General features: G+C 43.5%; 1 protein-coding gene across 1 annotated transcript in view; it reads right to left on the bottom strand.

Moving 5' to 3' along the window:
• Window positions 1-5,445: 5,445 nt before the first annotated feature.
• The window catches only part of XKR6 (XK related 6), a 245,583-nt gene continuing 225,686 nt past the window's right edge, over window positions 5,446-25,342 (bottom strand). The window contains exon 3 of the mRNA XM_065835758.2: window positions 5,446-25,342. This exon is cut by the window's right edge and continues 17,745 nt beyond it. The gene's annotated coding sequence lies outside the window, so the exon portion shown is untranslated.

Genomic DNA, 25,342 nt, shown 5'->3' with positions numbered 1-25,342 from the left:
AGTGTCCACCCTCCCTTGTTCTTAATGTGCTATGCAGTCCAACACATTGGTGTGATGATCCTCACTCCTTATATCTATAGTAGTAAATCAAACAACTCCTCCACAGGTTTACAAGCACACTCTTGGGTACAGTTTTGGACCAGGTCAGCTGGAAAAATCCCAAATAATCCTTGGACTCGACTCAGAACAGACCATTCCCAATAGGTGGTTTGGAGTTCGGTAGCATGGACCTGGCCAGATGGTGCCTTAGAGCCAAGGATATAGTCAGTATTTACCTCGTGGTCATAAGATTTGCTCTCTGTGCAACAACAGCCTCCAACACCAATATAGAGGCCTCACGAGCAAGTTTCTCTCCTTGCAACTGGCACATCCTCAGTGGCTGTAGGTAATACTGCATGGTAGACCTACATCTCAAGGAGGACAGCTTGCACAGCCTGCTTCATACGTGGGTTTCTCTATGAAGCTGTGGATCAAGGGGTCAGTTATTCACTGGGCTAATTGTGTGTTTGCGTTCTTCAGGGAGTTGGGAGAGGGACTCAATAAGAGGCACCAACCAGAGCCAGAAAACTGGAGCAGAGAAGCCAAAGCACAGCTCATTGCCAGCAAGAGAGATATGTTCCTGTGTGTGTGGAGGGTTCATGCAACATTGTGTGCATGGGGGAGCAGGAGGTGATGATGGAGGTGAATGACGAAAATCAGGAACAGGAGTTGAATTTGAGGGTTTGACGGAGGAGACAATGAATCCTTACTTATGGATTGAGCGGGGATGAGGAGGGATAGTACAGGTATCAGCCAAACTCTCCTGGGAGTCTAAGTGCAGGGATAACACCACTGCCAGAGGATGCAAACAACTTCCCCTGCCATGGTGCACACAGGAGACACGGTGTGGTTGTGCCATTCCCTATTTCACTTCCCTGTAGGGCAGTGACTGTCTCCCTCTGCTGGGCACTGGGGAGGCCAAACCTCAAATCCTGGGGTCAGTTTTGGGCCCCTCACACCATGAAAGGCCTTGAGGTGCTGGAGCGAGTTGAGAGAAGGGAACGGAGCTGGTGAGGGTCGGGAGCACAAGTGTGATGGGGGCGGCTGAGGGACCTGGGGGAACAGGAGAACAGGAGCTGAAGGGAGACCTTCTGATCTCTGAACTGCCTGAAAGGAGCTTGGAGCCAGGGGGGTCGGGCTCTGCTCCCCAGGAACAAGCGCCAGGAGCAGAGGAAACGGCCTCAAGTTGCGCCAGGGGAGGTTGAGGTTGGATGTGGGGAACAATTTCTTCCCCAAAGGGCTGTGGGGCATTGGAACAGGCTGCCCAGGGCAGTGCTGGAGTCACCAGCCCTGGAGGGGTTGAAAAGATGCATAGATGAGGTTCTCAGGGACATGGGTTAGTGCCAGTGTTGGGTTAACAGTTGGACTTGATGATCTTGAGGGTCTTTTCAAACCAAAAGGATTCTATGAGTCTGTGATCTGGGGACTCCACAGGGACGTCACATCATCTCGAGCCAGCAGCAAACAATTATATTTCCAGCTGCATGGAAGTTTGCTCTGACCCTGGACTCTCCTTACCCATGAGGTCTTCTGCTCCCTTCTGCTCGCCCTGTGGTTTGACCCAGTGCCCATTTGTGTTTCCTGGAGCATCTTGCTGAATACACTCTTGCTCTGGTTTAAAAGAAACTCAGGATTGCCAGGATCTGAACTGTTACAGATCTGCTTTTGGTTTCATTGGCTTTGTGTCCAGTGTGGAGCAGAAAGGAAAGAATAAGAAAGAATAAAAAGACACAGCACACTACAAAAATGTTATTAAAATGAACTGTTTATATTATCTCAGTTGAGTCAATACATTATAATGTATTAAAATGGAAAGGTACAAAATTGAAATAAATACTTTCTGATTCATGTATAAATCTTTTGTCAAGATGACATTTTGTTTGTTTGTTTGTTTGTTTTTTTTTTGTTTTTTTTTTTCATCAGTACATGTTTCAATAAAACATTTAAAATGACATTTAAAGTATCATTTAAAATATGATTCATGGAAGAAAAGGTTGAAATCAAACAACTTTTGGCTTGTTTTGGCATGAGATCTTGACACAATCTGGGTTCCCCAAAACCACGTAAATGGTGGTAAAATATAAATGCTCAAACTTATTTAAAAAAATAAACAGGCTTTACAAAACCCTCTGATCCTTGACTTAGCCACTTTTCTGTATAGTCTGCACTTACGATATATACATTCATTATTGTCCAAGGGAAGACAGCCACTGACGTTCATTTAAAGAGCTTGGTGGAGAGGCCTAACAAACATGATGCAGCTGACTACAATTAACACAGTTTTAAAAACTCCTGATAGTGCAAAAAAATACAACAAAAATGAAAACAGCTCAGAAATCAAAGCGTACAAATGGGCCAGGGAACAGGCAAGTGCACAAGCCCCAGATCCGATGCAAAGCTCTAGGTGTTTCGGCCAGGTCTAATGAAACAGGTTTTGCTAGGATAAGCCAGCTGGTCAGCTTTTCCTGCAAAGTTCTGCTGGCACCCACCTAATGAAGACCTGAAAATCAACCTGTTGGCTGAAAAAAGGTTATTTCAGGCTCTCCTGCAGCTCCCAGGGGTGTTTGTACTCCTGGGAAAATCACCCCTTGGCACACAGGGACCTTCTGCAGAGGCTGTTTTGTTGTTTGGGGTGAACACAAGAGCCGTGCTAAGCAGAATAAACTGGGGTAAGCCTGGCCTGGGAGTGGGGGGTGATGTCTAGGCGAGAAATTGCAGAGCGGGAAGGGAGGAATGGGGAGTGTGAATGTGGGTTTGGGACTTTTGAGGAGAGGAATTCACTCCTAGGCAGTGGTTTTTATCAGGATCATGGAGCAGGCTTGTTCGTGTGCTTTAACCTTAACAGTGTGCTTATTTCATTGTCGCCATGGGCTGTTATGGTCCCTCTAACCTCTACCATGTGCTTATCATTGTGGGGCAATGGACAAGGTGCTTCTCAGGCCAAGGAGCATGGACTTCTCTGTTGGATAATGGTGACTTTTTCCAAATTTTAGTAGTCCAGGAACTTTCCAATTTTCACCCCAAAGGGGAAAAGAAACACGGTTATATTAAAAATAGAATTAAAGACAATCTTCCTGCCAACCTCTAGATAAAACTTCTCAATGCCTGGTACAGCTCCTGCGGGTTGTATTGCTTCCAGCAAGTTAAACTGCATAAACCAAAGAACAGATTTGCTTTGTTTGTTGTTGTTTTTAAGGCAGCAGAAGATTTTATCACCTCAGAAAGAAACAACAGCCAGGTCCTGGTTCAGCTGAAGGTCAAGAAGGGCTTGAGTCAGTGCTTCCTTGTTCTTGGTGCTCTCCAGGCTGATGGGGACAAACTCTTCTTGGGTACCTGGTTCTTCCCACCCTGCGAGAGAGGATCTCATGGCACCAGCTGTTTGCGATGCTCAGATGCTCTTTCCTGTTGAAAAATACCATAGCCATGGGGAAATGAAGGATGTGATTGAGGCTGTTTGATGTCTTCTTTGACATGTTTTTGTTGACATATGCATTGTTTTGCATATTTTTGTTTCATGTTTGCTGTTAGCACTGAGGTTTCCATGTGGACTGGAAAAACAAATTCACAAAAGTCTTAAGGGATGGAACATTCTTTCCTATCCATCTCCCCCGTGCAGAAAACTTGGTTCACCTTAGCTAAAGTTCTCCTCTTCTGTATTTTTGAGTTTGTGACTCAGCTTTCAAAGGAAAATGAAGCAGAAGTTATCTGAGTCCTGCTTTCCAATGTGGAAGATGCACTTGAAAGTGCTCCAATAATTTCCATGTACCACTATGGGTGAGAAGACATAATTCATCCTGCAGTTAGCCAAATTCACATGGTGCACAAGAAGGGTCTTGCATGGGCTCCTTTTCCATGTCTTGGAGGATAATTTGCACTTTGAATATTTATTTATTCATTTATTTTTACCGTTTTGTGTCCTAATTCAATCTTCTAGCAGCTTTCAAAGCCCACCTCAAAGAAGGTTCTTAGATTATTGGCTTTCTCAAAGGAATTAGCAAAAATTCCTGCATTTGGAGAGAACAGTTTTCACTCTGTTGACCATTTATTCTGCTTAAGATGAAGCTTGGGGTAAAGTAGCATCCCAGACTGTGTCACAGAAAGCGGCATCTCATGTGCAACCAAGATCTTCCTTTGCGTGATTCTCCAGTGAGATTTTTGTAATCCCAAGACTTGAGTGTTCATGGTGACAAAGAGACTCGTTAGGTGGTTGTTGGAGGCTTCGGACAGGACAGAAAAAGAAACGCTTTGTCCACGGTTGTGTTGGTAATTTTAGCTGTCTCAAGAATAAGAGCAGAGCTTCCCATATCTGATCTCCTCCACAGGTCATAGCCAGCCTTGCCTCCTCTCTAAATGCCCCAAAACCTGGCACCAGAGGAAAGCAATGAATAAAATAACGATATTGACTTTTGCCAACACTGGTGTCTCAAGAAGTTGTACTAATGAGCTAATCTATGAACAGTGGGCACTTCTAACCTACCTTTCAGACAAGGATCTCAGTAACAGAGCCTCACAACACCCCTGTGAGGTAGATACTATTATACCTGGGTGGGTAAACTGAGGCACGCATAGACAAAGTAGAGAGTGAAAGCTGAGATGAGAATCCAGAGATCCTTGATGCCACCAGTTGCTCTGAGTAGCATTTCCTCTCTGAAGAAGAAGACGCTTGGCTCTCTGCTTGTAGGTGGGAGACAGATCAATGAGATCCTGGGACACTGTATCCACATTCATTTTCTGGTTGAAGTTCAAGATTTGGCTTGTTGAAGGTCAAAAAAAGACACTGGACATAACACCAGTGAAAGAGAGAATCCACAACAGGAAAATAAAACAAGTTGGGAGGGGGACATGAACAAAAGCACAACAGAAGGGTCTCTCCAAAGGGACATCTGTGGGCTCTCCACGAGAACACCCTCAACTGAACTTTGAAACTATGTTGGAAAGACCGAAGGGATCTGCTTTCACAGATTCAGTGGCTTCCAGTGAAGCTTCTACCTCCTCATCTCACAAGAAAAACAGAGGGAAGGAAGAAAGGAAGGAATGAGGTAAAGAGAGGAAGATGAAGAAAGAGAAAGAGAGAGAGACTGAGAGGGGAGGAAGATAAAGAAATTAAAGCAAAAAAGAAAGAGAGAGAGAGAGAAAGAGAGAGAGAAGGAAGGAAGGAAGGAAGGAGGGAAGGAAGGAGGGAAGGAAGGAAGGAAGGAGGGAAGGAAGGAAGGAAGGAAGGAAGGAAGGAAGGAAGGAAGGAAGGGAGGAGGAGGGAGGGAAGGAGGGAAGGGAGGGAGGAAGGGAGAGAGGGAAGGAAGGAAGGGAGAGAGGGAAGGAAGGGAGGAGGGAAGGGAGGGAGGAAGGGAGGGAGGAAGGGAGGGAGGAAGGGAGGGAGGAAGGAAGGGAGGAAGGAAGGGAGGAAGGAAGGGAGGGAGGAAGGGAGGGAGGGAGGGAGGGAGGGAGGGAGGGAGGGAGGAAGGAAGGAAGGAAGGAAGGAAGGAAGGAAGGAAGGAAGGAAGGAAGGAAGGAAGGAAGGAAGGAAGGAAGGAAGGAAAAGAAGAACAGATGTAAAGCCACATAGTTTTCCCCATCTGCAATCCACCCCTGCTGGGACAGAGGCAAAGGGGGTATTTTCCCTTCCAACATTCTACAAAGTGCTACGAGGCAGAGGAAATACAGGGCAGACTGTCCCATGCAGAAGGTTTGGGAGATAGCACCTGGTGCAAGGTTTGCTACAGTAAGTTGGTTCTTTTTTATTGCGTTGGGAATAAAACAGTCATGTAGAGTCCTGCATAAATCCACAGCTCTGTCCTGCAAAATCTCAGCCTCACCTTGACTTTGCTGAATATTTTCAGGGCTTGAGGTTTTCTTATTTAATTTTACTTGGTTTTGAGGATGGAAATTAAAGGTGGTCACGGGATTTGTTCTTCTTAGGGGCAGGAAGGGGAAAGTCTGTCTATACAGAAAGATTCTTCTCATGGGTTACTTGTGAGGTTAGAGGGTGTAGAGAGCTTGTAAACTGGTGTAATATTTTTAAGAGGATTTTAATCTAACCCCAGAACATGCTCCCATTGAGCAAATCAAAGCTTGGTAGGCAACTAGAAGATGAACATCTTTCTGGCAGCTGGTAGAGAGCTGTGCCATGCCCTTGGCTGGTGCCTGTTAGAATAGCTCCAGTTTTTTCTGTGGGGCTCTGATAATTTACATCAGATGTATGGTTAATTGCTCAAATGAAAACATTTGCGTGCTGGCCTTGAGACGGGAGGAGGACTGACCATCAGAGGCTGAGTATCTGCAGGATGCTGGTCTAAAAGCCAGATTCCCATCCATATATGTGTGGCCAAGAAGAGGCAGATAGACCAACGGCAAGGTGACACTACATGGGCAAACTCCCAGACTGCATCTGTCAGGGAATAAGCTTTTTTCTAAGAAGGCACAGCTCCTTTTCCCAGAGACGTTGAAGATACAGAAGGCCAGCTTTGTAGGAGTGACCCTCGACTATCAGGAAAAGCTCTTGCAAGGGGCTGAATACTGATGTCCTCCATCTGAGGATGCTCCACATACAACCTTGAGGGGTCTGAAGTAACTGATCTCACAGCAGTTGAAAGCAAAACTTGATTTCAGCAGGAACTTTTCTATATAAAGACTCCAGGAGTGACTGAATCCCTCTTGAAAAGAAAGATCCACTGAGCGTGATGCCATGAAACATCAACCAGGTGATGTACTCTCACCAGACAGCCAGTGTTTGGGCATCTCCATCTCCTCTGGATCTGGAACAAAGCAAGAATAAAGCTTACCAAGCTGGGGAGGCGACCGCCACGAGCAGCTTTTCAGAGATGCGGCCAATCCTGCAACAAATCACAGGATTCGTAGTCAGCATCAGGGCCACAAGGCAGCATCCAGCAAGCTGTATGATCTGGCCACAGGACAGTGCATGTATCTGCACGCCAAGCAAGGGTTCCTGCCAGTGCCTGATGTCAGGCTATTTCCATCCAGATTAAAACCAGTTAGAACATCAAGCAGCAAAATCAGAGTGTAAGCGTGGTTTAAAGGAAGTGGTGGACATCAGAAAAGACTGAAAGTTAATTCGCCAATAGCTCCGTATAAAGAAGGAAGAAAAGAAAGAGGGATGGAGTTGTTTTATTTCTGGAGCAGAGGAGGGGCAGACGTGTTCCCTATTCTCCTGTGCAACAATAGTAGTTTAAAAGCTTTTAGGAAAGAAACAGCCGATGAAAGCAAACTGGAAAAGTTGAGGCTACTTGGACAGCTCAATGCCCAACATTGTGTGAGGACAGAAAACAGAGGGGAACTGCCCAGAACATGAAAATTACGAGTCAACCCTACTCTCAGCCTTAGTGTGGACTCAGCTGGGATTTTTGCATGTTATACTTTTGCTAAGCTCCTCCGAAGATGTGATCCACACCTCTTGCACTAGACTTGCATAGAGTTGCCGTGAGCTGGCAGATGTTGGCCCCAGACATGGCTGCAGGTTCCTAACAGTGCTCTGCCACTTTACAGACTGCACGAGTAAGACTGTGTTATGCTGGGAAAGCCCTTTGAGACCTTCTGTGATGAAGAACACCAAGATATGGTATAGCTCTATGTATTTATCTTATTTTTGGGAAAGGCCACTGGAGATTTTTCAGGCATTAAGAGACAAGAACATGTTCTCATTGACCAGCGCAGTGAGGTCAATCCCAGGAGCCACTAATGGTCACTAAAGCCAGTGACTTTTGATGGTGTCAGTGCAGTTCTCGCTGGAGGCTTAGAAATGTCCACATTCTGGTGGTTCAGCATAAGCAAAGCTTGGAGAAGACTTCTAAGAGGTTTGGTGGGGGCAGGAGATGTGAAAATGAACCGTGACCATTGCTTGTGCGGTCCCTGCTTGGCCGTTTGGTCCTCGATCTCATCGCATCCATTGGGCAGACTCAGAGCCAGCTCCTCTCGAACGTGGTGGGTTTGTGCTTCTGGAAGGGAGCATGGAGCTTATTGCGAACGCCGGAGGTTCATTGTGTTCCTCACGGTGGCAAGGGCTGGTTGTCCACACGCCGCTGCCACTATTTCAGCAGCGTTGGATGGCTGCTGCTAAAAGCCAAATTCATGCATTAGAGAGCTGGGAGAAAACCCCAGGGGGTGCCTGCTGTGATCCTGATAAAACACATGCTGCCAAGAGGAAAAACCCGGCCTACGTTCATTAAGGAGAGACCAAATCCTGGCCTGATACCCCTCTGTTGTCAGACACTGCCAGGCCTGGCGCTGGTGTCCTGGTGTCCAACCACTCGGGTCCTCCTTGTCCCAGTGGCACCTCCCAAGTGAGATCCCAAAGGAAAGTCAGGACCTGGACTTGGCAGCAAATTAAATGGAACGCAACTGAATCACAACCGCGATGCGAAACATCATTTTGCCGGACGAAACGCAGTTTCCACAACCTGGTTTTAAGGAACAGTATTACATATAGATAGATACACTATGCTAGATCTTGAGGAAAAGAAAGAAAGAAATATGCTAAATAAACTAAGACATACAGTATAGGGGATATTCTGATCAACAAACCAATCACCATTAGAATCAAAAAGTAAACCAGCCTTTCACTTAGGACCCTAACAACATTTCTCAATGCACTAAGTACATTTTAAACCATGCAAGTTTACACAAACATCTTAACTAGGTTTTTTTTTGTTTTTTTTTTTTGTTTTTTTTTTTACTTTTTAAAACACCAACATTATGCATTTCTTTGTTAATTATATTGGTTAAAGTTGCAGCCGTTCACTGCCAAATATCAGATACATCATATACATATTTTTATACAGAATCTGGACAACACAACATTACACAGCCTAAAGAGAGAAAAAAAGATTATTTGTTCCTTTGTTTCTTTATATTTTTTTCAGTTTTGTAAAAAATATGAAATGATGATAGGAAGGGGGGAGAAGGTGTGGGAAATCGTCTACCAAATTAAAGGAATATATCAAAATAACTCCCAAATCACAGTACAACAAGGGAAAAAAAAGGGTTCAAACTCAGCTCCACATTTAAGATTCTCTTAGCTAAGAAACAAGACCTTACACACAGAATGTATCAGTATTTAAAAGTAGAACTGCAACACCATGCTGTCTGATTCCAAATACATCTTATTTTAAAAAAATGTTTAAAAAGGGAAAAAAAAAATAATCAATAAACGTAGTGCTTGCGAAGTTATCTCGTCGGTTTGGATTTCCTACCTACTCGCAATGCATTGCTGTGTGATGGAGCCGCACAGCCAACAACGCCGGGATAAAGAAACGTGGTACGGTCGGGACGGCTGGGACTCGGAACGGGATCTGAAATGGTCCCGATGGATTGCGGGGGGACTTTGCTTTTCCTTCTCAGCTCATTGGGGCGCAACCTCTCTGAACAAGAGCGGGGGGTGACCTACTCGGTCCCCATGGCCATACCCTGCCCATCCACATGTAGCAATGCGCGTGTTTGATTAGACGGAAAGGAAACAGAACCCGGAAAATAACCGTGGAGGATGCTATCGTTGACATGGTAAGTATACAAAAATGCTAAAATTCCAAGATATAATCAAAGATACAAAATCAGTTCTGACAAGAGGTTGTTTTTTTTTTTTTTGTTCTTTTTTTTTTTTTTAATAGTAACCATTACAGTGCAAGGTTTTAAAAGTTATTATTACAGTAAAAGGTGTGTATCTGGTTTTACAGTAACTGTATCACTGATTTTTGTTATGTATAGTAGGTCCCTGATGTAAAGTGTATGCACCAGTTTGAGAGAAAACCCCGCACAATAACGGCTCTTTAGCTTTAAATACATTTTTTTGTTTGTTTTTTTAAACAGATACAAAATAACACATCAATTTCACAATGTCACAAGCACGTACTTTTGCCTTAATAAAAAGCATGAAAACTTTGTCGAAAGCCCGACATTTAAAGAAACGTAAAAACCGTTCAATGAGGGATGCGGCTGTGTATTTGAGTCACAGCATTCTGCCACCCCACTGAGCTCCTGGGTGATGTTCTGCTGTCAAATTGCTGCTTCTCGCTCGCTCACCAGGCAAACTGGTGTTCCCATAGCTGGGATTTGAGTTTCTGCATTTAACATTATGTATTATCTACTTTTTTTTGTGTGTGGATGAGTTCCCCGAAGATCATCCCTGTGACCCCAAGCCATGGATGTATTCGGAAGGGGCTCTTTTTATTGAAATCATCAAGATGAGATGCAACTAACTCAAGGAAGATGCTCGTATCCCTTCGACCCTACAGCCAACCTCACAGCTAAGCGAGCAGGCACGTAAAACATACCAGAAAGGAGGCAATTCAGGAGATCACTGGGGCAAAACCAAATTCAACATCTTGAGGCAACGGGGTGAAGCCAGAATTACCTTAGTGCAACTGGTGAGAGCGGCTGGAGTCCCACAACTTCATACTGAAAGTACAGCAAGACCTCCCAGCACTCAGAGAGGAACCATCACTGTGCTGCTTCTCTGTCGCTCATGGTATACGGCTAATATACATCTTCCCTGTCTTTGTATATATCTCTATATAGCCTATCACATACCCTAGGCTTACGACTTAAAGGCTTCCTGCAATCATCTTTGACCTTTCTGGGTTCAACAAGCTTTAAAATAGTAGAAGCATGGTGGTAACTTGCTAATTTGGTCCAACACATTGATTTTGCTTTATAACCAACTAGACTTATCAAAGCAAGAAAACACAATAATCAGCAAATAGCCAGGAAGAGCTGAGGCTGAAGGTTAAATCACAGCTCCAAGAACAGGTACCCAGCTGACTTCATAACCACCTAAAATACAGGCTTACAGCAGAAATGTCCCTTTCCCTGGAAGAGTACTTGGGGAATTTATTTAGTGCTTGCTTTTGCAATTTCTGCCTCCTCAAGTTGCCTTTACTCAGATAAACAGAATGAGTTTAATCTGAGTTCAAGTTATTTAAAGTCAGACCCAAAAGAGTGACGTGAGATGAATTCCTCTCCAAAGGTGCCCATCTCCTTCCACTGATGATATAGGAAGCAGATGCAAAGAGGTCAGATCAGGGACTTTAACTTTTAGAGAGTGAACGTCAGGTGGGGTCAATCCCCCTTTAAACTTCTCTCCCCACTCCTAATGGGTAGGTAAGTAAATATATGGTACACAGGTGGGAAAGGCTGCAGAATTACTTAGAAGGAATATTAAAAACTGAAAGAAAAAACCCCCATATTTTAAAAATAGCATCTGCAATCCTCATCTAAATGAAATCCCAGCCAAAGAGTAGAAGAGGTTGGACGAACACGAGTTCAAGTGAGACAGGCAAATGCTTTTTTCAAACATATTCCAAATATGCCTCCCATTCGATTTTACCCTGAACATTTGTAAGACTGTAAGAAACAGCACGAGTCCACCACAAGTGCGGGGTGCTCGTGGTTGTATCAGCCGCCACACATTAGTTCTGTTGAACACGACATCCTTCATCAGCTCCACCAGCTCCTCATTGCAAAGCCCCTCCATGAAGGAACCCACACCTCTCTCACAGGACACCCCAATCTCGGCTTGAGGAGCTCCTCTGCATGGCAAACCTGCCACTGCACCTTAGTTACCTTATTTTTTAAGAATACCTTATATTTGAGAAAAGCCTGCCTTCCCTGGTGCGGTCTACCTAGCACCATGTATCAATCTATCTCATAGAAAAGTAAAAAATACTTAACAAAATCCCTGGTCAGGAAGAACGCTTATCCTTTAAAGGGGAAAGGTTTGAGGATTAGCCATATTCTCATCACTGGGCTTTCATTAAATGAGGCATTCCTCTCGAAGCTTGAGGAGCCAGTGGCAAAGCAAAGGATGGAGGCATGTGTGAGGTGTGCTGTCTCACTGGAGGAGGCTGTTTAACTACCATCGTTATTCCAAAGCAAACATCAATTTAAAAGACAAAGTTAAATTGAACGACAAATCCCAGTAACGAGAAAAGCACTGCTCCTCCCAAAATCTAGGCAACAAGACAGCGAACCACAAGCCTAACCCAAAAAGGCTGAAAAGTCAGGATGTCCATGAAGATTTCTTCACTGTCTTCCCAGAAAATACTCAAGATACCCAAAACTCAAGCTCTCAAGGCAGAAAATAAGTGGTCCAAATCTGACGAGCCCAATTGTTTAAAAACAGACTAGGTAAAGCTTTGGGACATGAGACTGTGAGGCTGGTTGAGGGGCGTAGGCTCCATTATTCTAGGTAACAACAAAGATTTGGCTGTCTACTGTGGTTTTGCCCCATGGATGTTAATGTCTGAATTTCTCTGATGAATTGTGGACAGAAGAAGGACAGCAGGAATGTTGCCTCATTCTTACACAGCAGAATTTGCTGTGTGACTGGTGAAAACAGCCTGTGATCTCCACATTGTGTTAGAAAATCACCCTTGGCTCCTCTTGTACTTTGTATGTCTCTGCTAGGAGAGGTGAGCGTTATTCTCCAAGAATCAAAGAGAAAGTTGAGCAGCACTACCTTGACTTTGGAGAGTTAACTTTTAGATATCTACATCAGATAAAGTGAACCTTACCAGCAATATTTGTTCTGTGCAAGCTCTTAAAAATCTGCGGAGCTTTGGATTTCCCGAAGTATTAACACATTCCAACGCTGTTCTATTCCGTCTTGAACTTCCATCTTGGAGTAACAGCTATCTTAATTTTTTGTTCCTTCCTTTCATGCCGAGGCGTCACAGCTTATTTTCCACAGCAGTTGTCAGAACCTTTTCTCTCATCTAAATGCACCTGTAGTTTGTTTTCCCAGTTGGGTCACCTCCATAAAGACTTTGACAGCGGCTTGGGGAACTGAATGCATCTTGTTCATTGGGTTATGCAAGGACACTGATTGCTGGAGCAGCTCGCAGCTTCCAGATTCCAGCAAGATGTTCACAAAGCAACCCGCAAGATCCGTGTTTTGTGGAAACAGGGGATGTCTCAGCGCTGGATCCTTGAAATTAGTCCACTAAAATCTCTTTGGAGGATGAGGACAAATGATGTCTGTTTTATGCAAGAATGATGGGTACACTAAAATATTTCCTCTCAAAGTACCAGGTAACAGACATTGCAGTTCTAGGCTTTGAATTGTTCTTATATGTTGCAGCAAAAATCCGGAAAAGGTGCTGAAGGACGTTTCAGTACCACTTTGGAAGGGCTGGCCAAACTGATCTTAGTTGTTGAAGGCTGTGCTACCTTTGCTACAGGCTTACCTGAATTCACAAGCTAAGCAAAATTGACTATGATCTAGTCTGAATAAAAGACCAAGACTGAAAAGTTCTTCTAGAGCTTCAGCAGATGGCACTTCCCTACTGAAACCCTGAATTGGGGAAGAAGATAAAAACCAGATTGTTTGAAAGTGCTGCTATGCAAACAAGGTGTAAATTGGCTATTAAGGTTCCAGCGAGACATGCTGAAATAGAAACTGTAATGTCATCAACTCATAATTTGAACATGGAAGTTCTTTTCCTTCCACATCCATAAAGAGTGTAAAAACCAGAAGATCTCCTTGACAGGTAAGCAGCCTGCAAATTACATTTTAAAAATTGACTTTGGTCTTGAGATGCTGAGAGACTGATTATCTGAGCAGATACTGATGCTTGTACTTAAGTTAGTATCTTGGACTTCTTGTAACGTCAAGACAGACACAGACATTTCTAGGATGTGATTCCTCTGATAAAGTGCAGGCAGCTGCTTTACGATGACAGGAATTGCATCCCAGAAGCACATATTCCTTTCTAAAGGCTGTAGAAGTGGGGTCCATTCAATGATCTACTCATGTAGGGCACCCACACTATAGGTGTCTAATGTCAGGTGAGATGAATCTCACCTTAGGTTGCAAAGTTATTCATTTTTGCATCTTTTTGCCTCCCACGGCAGCCAGGATGTTATGGAGCAAGAAGAAAGCTCAAGGACCAAGAATCACTGACATGGAAGAGATCCTCACTCAATATCTTAAAACTTCAGAGGTTCCTACTGGAGCTCTATGGGAGACCTTTTCAGTTCTTAAAGAGCAAGAGGAAGGAGTAGAATTGCCCTCGGAGAACGACCGAGTACCAGCATCTTGTCTCACACGTGTCCATGTAAGCTAAAGAGGAGTGACTAATTGTCATGGTGATGGAGACAATAAATACTTTATTAAAGAACAGTAAATAAGCCATGTGCTAGATTATGTGCTTACATTAAACAATAAGCCGTGTGCTTGTATTATGGCTGCCAAGACAAAGTTTCAAAGAACTAAAATGGCAGCATATTCTCATAGTGTCCTTCTTGGTGCCTACGAAACAACTAACCTAAGATCCTACCATGATAGCCAAGCCTGGACACAGCTAAGGGAAGAACATCTGGCTGCTAAAGCTTGCAAGTTTGAAGGACATATTTTCTCCTGGAGCTCCTCAAGTAGCTAAATAAACTGCAAATGTAGCAATGGGACAGGAAAATAATTAGACATCGATGATTGCTTAAACAGTTTTTGAGATTAGACCAAATGAGAATTGAGTAGAGAATAGTTTCTTCAATTACATGGTACATATTTGGAAAGGAATCAAATGTATCTCAAAGCAAGTAGGCTGGGAATGCTGGTGCTAATGGATGGAACAGCAGAGCTGAAAGTTTTTGTCCAATGTCTCACTATCCCATCAGAAAGGCTGAAGCAACACTGGGCTCCAAGGAACATCTCCATTGGTGATTTCAGTCAAATAGTTCAATGTAGGGAAAGTTGTGACTGAAATGGTTGTGTCAGAGTAACGATGTTATACATCAGCCATGCAGAGATAACCACACTGATGTTATCAATATTCACCTGTATTCCTCACTGATACCGACCTCTCTTTCTTGCATTGGCTTGAAATTCTACATTTTAAAAAACTATGCCTACTGGTTTAATTTTGAATACCAGATTCACTTCAGCTGTCTTTTTTCTCTGTGTAAACCAGGCACTTCTTTTGCTGAGAAAGGAGCTGTACCGCTCCATCTAGTGTTCTGGTGAGCTCTGCTGTTTGATTCACCTATATTGGGCTCATATGGATTGAGGTTGCTTGTGCCATGATGTAAGGAGGGGCAAATGCAGTTGTTTTCTCCAATAAAAAAGTTTCATATTTATAGAAAAAAGTAATAATGTAATGCAGAAGCATCTGATGCACTGAATACAGGCCCTGATGGAGCGAGAAAATATGAGAAACCCAGAGAGTTGTGCAGCCATCTCTTTACCAGATCTGTGAACTCTTAACCCAATCTTAGATTGCCATGCCAAATATCTACTCAGGGCTTGGCTGATGCAAATTCTTTCAGTGCTCTTGGCTGTGAGTTTTGAGAAAGCGCAAGGCTGAGTTCCTAGTAAGCATCAGAGCTGAAGAAGTATTTCAGGAAGAAGGCAAAGAATTACATTTTAAATCAGTCTAGGACCGGGGGGAAGCGATCATTCCCTTAGCCTCAAAAATAAGGAATTATTGCAGGAAAGTGTGGTCAGCTCTGAAGCTGTTGAATTCTGCAGAAACATCTTGCTTGTCAGAGGGAAATGGACATAAATGTGGTATATTTTACACCATTGAAACTCATGCAGCACTGTGAAGTCTTTATTTATTTAAGTCAGTGTAACAAGGCCGTATGCTCTCCTTGAGGCTCCGTTGGCAGCGTAACAAAGAGAAGACATGGAGCAAAAGATTTCTGGGCTCTTCCTGGAACACACTGATCCCCTTCAGCTCCCATGGAAAGCAGGGATGGTATTTTTGGACTTAGTAAGAAACCTTTGGCACCTTGCAAAGCTGAAGTCTCTTTCTTTGGTGTGTAACCGGGATAAGAACAGGGTGAAGACCAGAAGGATGAGAAGGGCCACAGGAGTTTGTTAATGTGACAATGAAGAGGCAAAATCCATTGTAAAACACTTCTAAACCCTTCCTAGTCATGTTTTGGCAGCTGGCATTGTCTAAGGTAATACAAGAAACATGGTTTAAAGGGGGAGTATTTGAATAATAAAATATATATTTCTAGTAAAAGATATTACCTCTCCCTCAAACCTTGTCTCTCTTATTAAGCAGGGACTTGGTTGTAGGTCTAATCTAATATTTCAAGTACCTCCTCTTTTCTATCACACCACAGCTTGTCATGCCATTTAATTAGCAGCTGGCAAGGTTCATGTCGACTATAATAAACAGAACACTGCCAGGGTCAATTCTTTCTCCCTCTGACACTGTCCCTTAGCGTCCAAGACAAGGTGTCCACATCCAAAGTGCCCAGCTAAATCCTCAAATAAGGGATTATCTGGGTTAATGCTAGCTGGGCCCAGCCAAAACTGTGCCAAGGACCTCGCTTAATACTGAACAATATTGACAACTTAGTGCCAGTGCCTGTACCCATGTCCTCCACTGTTTAATTTGTTAGCGTGGACGTGGACAAGGAACCCAACAGGAACGGGTTAATAATCTGTGGCTCTTATCAAGTCTAGATATCTTCAGAGCACATCTAAATGTTACTCAGCGCCTCGCTCTGCATCTCAATGGTACATAAAGGGCCTGCCAGATGATGAGGTGAGACCCTGAGCAAAGTAGTTTGGTTGTTCATCAAGAAGACTGAAATTGGCTGGGCAGCATGATGCTCGTCTGGTGCCCAGGCAGATCTGTGAGAAATTCACTGCCAAGTGATTCACTGGTGTTGAGCTAATGATCTAAAGATGGACTGGCACCAAGAAGAGATGAGTGCCCTCGTACCTATTGCCATTATCACCTCAGAAAAGTACTTCAAGGTGCACGTTTTGAGACTCAAGCTAGACCCCAGAGTTGGGACAGGCCTACTCAGTATGGGGAGGATTATCCTTTCAGCATCTACCAGCCTTACACCTCCTCTTTGTATATGTAGTCAAGGTTGTGGCCAGGCAGGACTGTGGGCTGGATGGCATGACCGCTTTGGTAATTCCAGTCTAGTTCTCTTCAGGTTTAAGATGATCCATTGCTTGTTTGAACAACCATGTTTTCCTGACAGTGGAATGGCCATAACAAATAAAGCTTCACAGATGCCACCTCAGGCATTGTGTCCTTAGCTCCCTTTGCTAAGCGAGACTGTATTTCAGAGAAAGATTTCAATGGGCTAAAATTGTAGCACTTTTTTCTATATATTTTAAGCTCTGGTGTCTTTTGCAGGATCTTCTGATGGTGCACTGGTCTCCCCTTCAGTGTACGAACCTGGTCTTATGTCCTGATGCCCAACCATATAGCCACTAAGGCACCCAGAAGCCCTCAAACCATCTTTTCACCCTCATACCTTGGACACAAGTCTGCTTCTTAACAGCACGGACATCTCCCTCACCTGGTGCCACTCATCTTGACCTGAGCTGTGAGTGATCCAACTCTGACTCTGTGTGAGGCTCTGTGCCTTCAAACCTCAGGAGATAACTGAGAGAAAATAAAGCAGAGTCCCACAAGTGAAAGCCTCTGTCAATACTCTGTTCTCTAAAGGATCTCAGGACACCCCTGATGCAAATCAAATCTGTAAAGGCTCCATTGCCAGAACCTGCTCAACGCTTTATGTAAATCTTCTCTTTAGTAAGTAAAACAGCAGAAGACATTCCCAATGCTATTATATCCACTTGTTATAACCCATCCATCATGCAACAGCCAACAGAGAAACAACTCCTGCTCAAATAGCACAACCTTCTCACCAATGCCTGCTGCTGCTCCATGCCCGGATAAATGTTGGGTCAGCTCTACTGAAGCTGGTAAAGGTCTCCCACATTCACAGAGTAGGAAGAAAATTTTGCTCATGATACAGCTGCCAAAATAAATGGGACCTTTATAGAACTGAACAGTGCAGAGATAGCACGGCAGTGAGCACAAAGCTAGAAGAACCACTCTTTCCTCCACAGAGGTATTGTGCATGATGGAAAAGACACACAGAGCTACTCAGTAAATCAGAGCTGATGCTACAGCAGGACATACAACCTCAAAGTCAGCATTAACAAATAGTCATGATATGACCACAATAGCAAAGCGACAAGAAGACGTGACAAGAAAATGCTCCGTGACCAAACCCAAAGGCATCCCGCTAGCATCAGTGGAAACACTTGTGAGAGTAAGTGAAGAAAATCTGGGCTCCTTTCAGACAAAGAGATGAACAAAAATAAATGCTTAAGACTTTCCCATTTCATCAAACAACTCGCCAGCCCTCTGAACACCTCAGGACGCCGTTAACGCTACTTCAGACATTTGCAACAAGGATAAACCTGGCCCCTCGTTAACATTGATCAGCGTGACCAGCTCAGATCCACAAACGATTTGCACAACCTGGTCCTTCACAAACCACATTTCACTGCAGATGTGATAAAAAAGAAGCTGTCTCTACCATGTACTGAAAAGACTCTTTGTTAGAAGGAGATCTTTTTGACTTTACAGTAGGTCACAAAGAGGATAACCACTAAGTACAAAATTCAACCCTATTTTTAAAGCAAATATAGAACAAATAAGGCCAGGAATCCTGCATGATTTCTGAGCAGAAATTAAACAGCTGCATCTCTCCCTTTTCCCTAACGCAAGATGATTAATGAGCAGATATCAGGGATCATATATTTCATATCAAAATTTTGGGATTATAATGTTCAGACAGGCAAAGAATGAAATAACATAACGGAACCTCAAGAAAATTGTAACCGTTCAACAATAATTGTGCTTTTTTGGTGTCTCAAAACCCTCAAACTTCATCAAGTCTCATTATTTCAAAATAAACCTTTCGAAAAGCTCAGTAGAATGACAAAATGCTCCAATTCAAACACACACTTCGGAAGCATACTTTTCATATAGATATTTTTCTCATTGTTAGATTTTCCTCTTATTTTTTGTTCAAATCAACTCCAACCTGCAATTCCATCTGCTATACAATCTCATGAACACATCTGTATTCCATTCCATATAGACAAAATACTACACCATAAAAATAGAAATAGCTGGGAACAGGCAACAAAAATAATAAAAACAAACCAAAAGCCAAGCCAGATTTGTACAGACACCAGATCAGAATGAGGAAAAGAAAGTGCTGTTTGTACTGAACACTTGTGCCAATTTTAGAGCGAAGACTACGCAGAAGGGGCCTTGTGAAACCAACTCTAAGTATGTGTTTTGCAGTCCTGTCTTGTGCTTTAGGTCAAACCCAATAGCATTTTCTCCACTGAGATTTATTCACATTTGGGTTTCATTTCCTGCATTTTTTCTTTCCTGATGGAATAGCTGGATTCGAGTTCAGTATCATTTTTCCTTCTCCCTTAAAAAATATACATCATACTCCATTTGTGTCTAATTCTTTCTGGTCACTAAGTTTTTATTTGCTTTGACAAAGCAGTGGGGTGAAATATTACTTTCCCCATAGTCTGGTGAAAAGGAAACGGAGAGGATTCCCCTCATTCTGCTCCCAGTCAAGTCAGTGTGTGAAATCCATGGAAATATTTTCTAATCAAGCAAAGAGTCTCAATGCCTATTATTTTATTTTCCTAATTCCAGGTGTTGTGAGCAGCATGAGGGTTGAGGAAGGATTGCACTGGGACGATGTGGGCTTTGTCCCCTCACATTTCTGGCATCAGGATCAAGCTGTGATGCTCTTGGAAAGGCTTTACTGGGAATAAACAGATGAGAGGTGCCATCCACCTCAACAGTCCTCCCTGACACCCCTGTCCATGCTGGAGGACTCAGCCAGCATTTTGTGTCAGATGTTGGTCACCACGGTACTGCTGGCTCATCACTGGGTCCAAGGACATAAGCATAGGAGAAGGAGATAAAGTCCTGTTCATTGCACCAGGAGCTCCCACCTTCCTCATCCCTTCCACTGACAGAGCACAAGGTACCATGTGGTTCAGAATAATGCCCATGACCAAAAATTGAGACAGTTTTCACTCACCAGGATGATATTTGTGCACTGGCAATGGGAATCCTTGACCTTGGTTTTAGACCACGGAGTACCTAATGTGAGCTCATCTTCTCAACTGTATCCAGAGAGACGGGGAGACACAGCTACCCTGAGGGAGATGCATCCCACATGTCTTATCCAAGTGTTTTAACATGCGTTGAATTGTCCTAGGGAAGTTTTTGTCTGTCCATTCAATAGAAGGGACCAAGATTAGTGATGCTGGGTCAATGAATGCCATCACACACACAACTTTTCAACGGTGGGAGTTAATTTTCGATGAGTGTGGTCCTCATGCTCAGTTATTTCAGAGAATGAATCCCTCCTCCACCCAAATGGAAATAGATGAACATATTTTTCCTTCATCAGTTCTAACAGCCCCTCTTTTTTTGCCCCTTCTCCGCCTCCTGCCAAATTCATGTTAAGATCAGACAAACTAAAATTGAAAGATCAGGACTGAAAATCATTTTCTTTCAATTTTGCTGTTTGATTTCAGTTACAAACAGGCTGTATTTGGGATGAAAAAAAGGTAAACCAATTCATGTTTGACAATTCTGGTGTCTATCTCACATCTCAAAAATAACACTGAATTGGAAAAGTAACAGAAATAATAACCATTCACTCATGAATACAATATCAATTCTAGTGTACAGGAAAATAGGATCCAGACAGGATTTTACAACTAAGAAGGGAACATTACAATAAAGATTATGACATTTTATGAATATTTGTGTTATAGCTTTGAGCTTTATTGCAAAGCAAAAAATATATATTTGTATATATATATATATTTTTATCTACATATCACCTCTGACATTGTATACAACACTAAATCACAAGAAATCAAAGAAATCATAGTGAGGTAGATACAAAACAAAGGGATGTTGAAGAATCCAGCTGCTAAATTTGGCTTAACGCAACTGTCATTAACATATGTATATCCAACACAGCAGTGAGCTTTGATTCACAGCTTAATCAATGAATCCTACTAACACTGATATTGATATTAGAGCCCATTTAGAAATAATGCTATTTGGAAAGGGGGAGAAAAAAGGGGGGGAAGTAAACCAGAAGTGTTTTCTATGAAGTAGTCATCCCCAAGGGAAAATTTTACATTGATTTTTCCTGACTTTTAGTGTTGATTAAACAGCTCTGAGAAATGGCCTGTGGTCTAGGGGTGCTGGTAGTGCATGAGGGTAGACAAAGAGGGAGGACTCTACAGCAGGGGAATCTACTGGGGTTGATAAGCAAAGGAAAGATAAACCATTTTCTCTCCCTTTTTGATGGCCAAGGGGAAGCAGCACACCCTGCGAATGCTCAAGGCTACGTTCACCAGTGTATGCTCGTGGATATTGGCTTGGACTTGTTGACGATGGCCAACGAAACAAGGCTTCGGTAGAAGGGCAGCCCCTCGATGGATTCTGTTGCTCTTTTCAGGCAACAGTAGATACGTGGCAAGAAAGGTGGTACCAGTGGAGTGACCGGGCATTGGTGTGACCGGTGTTGGGATCTGGTGGGATCTGGCTGCTTGGTCTGCACTCCCACAAAGAGATTTGTTAAGGCACCTGGTTGACTGGGACTCTTCAGTTAATTCTCATCACAATATTTTGGGAGAGATTTGGAACAGCCTTGGGCTTCCTGGCTTTTAAATCTAGTCTATTAATTCAGGACAATGTGTACCTGGTGCTTCCAGAGGAGAAAAGACATGAAGATGAGAAGCAGCAAGTTTAACTATAGTAAGGGGGAACCAGGTTGGATACAGGAAAACCTTTCCAATGATGTTGAGTATAAGGATGGTTGGGAAAAGCTCTTCTTTGGGCCATTGGACCATCCTCATCCATGAGATGGCTTGTGCAGCAATGGAAGGGCATGACAGCCTCATATCCCAGGATGCAGGAGCCACATACTATTAGGGATGCGAGAAGCTCCCAGGTGCTTGACATGAAACACAAAGATAAGTTTGAAGCTCTGAATGAGGCAGCCCCTTTGGTGCTGCTCAAACATCTCCTCATCTTCTTGCAAAAGTAGGAAGTGATGCCCTGAAAGGAGAATAATTCCCCAGCTGCTCTGTAAACAGTGGCAATCCGAGCCTTATTCTCATGTCATTTACAATGTCACGGCTGAATTAAAGAAAACAAGAAGAATTGACCAGAACAGATTGCTAATGAGCAGGAGAAGAAGTCAGAAGAAGCTCACCATGTGAATCTACTAAACAAGTCACTGTTATAGCTCAGATTCACCTACCCAAAGAATGACCTCATCCTTCAGGAAAACACCCAGAAGTTTATTGCTTGTGCACTCATTTTTAAGTTTGGTTGGTAATTTTTGTGAAACCCTAAAATGACCAGAAGACCATCACCAAAAGTTTGTATCCCTTCAGAAGATGAAGTCTCCCCCTCTCTTGAGCAGGTCGCACTCTGAATTGCAGCCTGAGACCCTCAGTCCTAGGAGGGGAATGCCTGATGTCGATGTGTCGGCAAGCATGGAGCTATGCTGAAGGAGGTAACTGTGAATGTTTGTTGGTAGAGCAGAAAAAGGACAAGTTTTATGCTAAGCCACAGTGGGAAATAGTTTGGAAGAGTGGTAAATCCTGTCCACTTCTAGTGGGATTCAACTCATCAAAATGTAACCAGCTAAAGGGCACACAACCGATCTAAACTGGACACCAACTGGGATGAAACCCTACCTGGAGGTATCTTGTTGTGTCTCTTGAGTATGGAAGGGTCCTTGACAACTCGCTGGGTACTCAGGTTTTTTAGCTAAATTAGATCTCATGCTCATACAGCCAGCAGGCAAAGTGCTTTGGACAAACAACTCCAACCAGGGGATGTGTGTGTCAAGGGTCTGAAAGCTAAAAGTGGCTTATAATTGCCCACAAAGTGAATGTCTCCTGCTGTTTGCCAAACACACTCCCAAATACTTGGGTATTTTCCATGTGAGAAAAAGGCATTGAACAGAAACACAAATCTGCTTTTATTTTAACCCTAACGGGTGCCTTTCTTTGCTTTGAAGGGGTTGGGTAACCTGAAAAGGAAGAATATATTGCCAAGAATCCACCACATATTTCTTTCCCTTACACAGATTTTCTTGGTGAGTCCTGGAAGGAAAAAGCCTTTGCAATTTCCTCCCTTTAAGAAACTGAAGTGTATGAACTTGGAAGATTTTAGCAGCAAGATTATACATTGAGTCAAACTTGCCCTCTGGGTTCCTCCAGTCACTGAATCTACCAATTAGAAAAGTATCTTTTGGGTTTTCTTATCTCAAGGCTTTGGTACAAACTGCTAACTGGGACATAAGGTGACTCCACTTGGCCTCCTTAGGTGGGTGTCTCTCAACACTATGTTTTCAGGGAAGGAAATTAGGTGTTCCGCCTTAAAGCGAACCAGGTTGGGGAAATATGGTCTCATTTGTGTGTGGGATTAACCATTAAAACAGCCCCCAGATGCTGGCATCTTAACAGCAAGTCCAAGGGACAACTATAGCTCCTGGCAAACACCAGCCACAACCTGTCAGTACAGGGAGATGGACGAACCCACGTTTGTGTAGGAAGAACAGGTAAGTAGACACTTGAGACAATGCATCTTATGCCATCAAATAGATGATGTGTAACGTGTAAGGCTGGGTGAGATGTCCTGCAATAAGTGATTTAAGTGTGAATGCTGTTTTCTAGAGAGCTGAGTTACATGAAGCGCTCACAGGAGGTTTCTGAGGCTACCCTGGGTTTATAGATCGATGAACTGACTGCCAGTGGCTGCAGCCATGAGGTTCTGCAAGACGAGAAGACTGGCCCTAGCTTTTCCAGGACAGTTGTTTTCAAATAAATGTGGCTTTAACTTCAGTAGGAAGGCTGACATGAAGTTCTTGTTAAAGGTTCAAGCCCTGGCTGAAAGAAGCCATAGACTGATGTGGACACTTGTGTTCCCATTGACACATGGAAGAGGTGCCTCACATCCCCTCATCCTTCTCTCTTTCACTGGCTCCAGTAAGAGCCATTTTTGTATCCACAGCTGTGTATGATACACAGTCCATCTGTCCCCTGGTCGTTTGGAAGGACTTCACTAAATCTGGTGTCCAATGAGTCAGAAATGGGGTTTCATCTAAAGAACTCGAGATCATAGGATCATAGAATATCTCAAGTTAGAAGGGATCCCTAAGAAGCAAGATCATCAGGTCTCCATATACTATGTAGGGCAAGGGTGGGCTAACAGCAGCAACCCAGGGTTTGACCCTTTGCCTAGTTATTTTAGAGGTACCGTGACTGAGGAGGGTCCTGATAAAGGGATTTGAAGAGTGTTAGTGTGGTGGCCCGTGACATATGGAAGAAATTTTTTACAATGAGCATGGGGAGACACTGTCCCAGGTTGGCCAGCGAGGTGGTAGATGCCCAATCCCTGGAGACATCCCAGGCCAGGTTGGACGGGGCTCTGAGCAACCAGATGTGGGTGAAAATGTCCCTGGTCATTTCAGGGGGTTGGACTGGATGACCTTTGAAGGCCCCTTCCAACCCAAACTATTCTATGATTCTATGGCTCTCAAGGATGGGGAAGCCTTGAGTAGAAGCTCAACAGTGCTCATCTGAAACATAATGATGAGAAGACGAAGGTCAAAGCATGGCCAAATGAGGCAGCAGTGGACTTTTCTGAACAGAAGAGAGAAGGAGGACAAGGGGTAAGTTGGTGAAGATTTCACTGTAAACTGGCCCGAATCACCTCCCACTGGTATTGAGGGGCACCCTGTGGCATTTGCAGAGAGGGGCCATGAGTGCAAAGTGCTTCAAGGTTTGATGAGCATCAGCAACCCTGGCTGGACAGGCACAGAGAAGGGGGAATGACACGCTCTACGTTGCATGGTGAGTTGGTGGTGGGCATGGCAGCCACAGCTTGTGGTCCCGTGGTTTCCTGAGCTCATCACTGGATGACCCTGTTTCCTCACCAACACTCTCTCCTTGGCACCCACTGGTAATCTGGAGTCGGGAAAGAAAGGTTGTAAAGGCTAAATTCCCACAAGAATACCCACTGTGAATAACAGGGGAGGACAATTCTCTACCTTTCCTCTAAGGACAGGCAAGAAGTTAACCCAGTAGAGCCAGGCTATTTATTATCGCTTGAAAACCTTAAAGAAATACAAAAACCTCTACTTTTGTGGTCTAGATGGGCATGATCATGTGTTTGGATGTGTGTGTATATTATACACACCCCAACATGGACATATGCTATTACGTATTTCTATAATATATAATATAGGATATAATACACACACGCGCGTGCACGCGTGTTAGATACTCGAACATCTGAACTCCCCTTAATCAAAACTCTCTTCTTTGAAGGTCAGGTAACACTCACTACATTTTCTATATAGACAACTTTGTACATACAAGTCGTAAAGTGCGTTAAAAAGCGCGTAAAATTTTCTATGTAGAAAACTATATACATATAGCACACACATG

The sequence above is a fragment of the Patagioenas fasciata genome, chromosome 3, assembly GCF_037038585.1.
Source record: "Patagioenas fasciata isolate bPatFas1 chromosome 3, bPatFas1.hap1, whole genome shotgun sequence".
NCBI lineage: Eukaryota > Metazoa > Chordata > Aves > Columbiformes > Columbidae > Patagioenas > Patagioenas fasciata.
The sequence above is the reverse complement of the archived record's forward strand: the minus strand, read 5'-3'. Positions and strand labels throughout refer to the sequence as shown.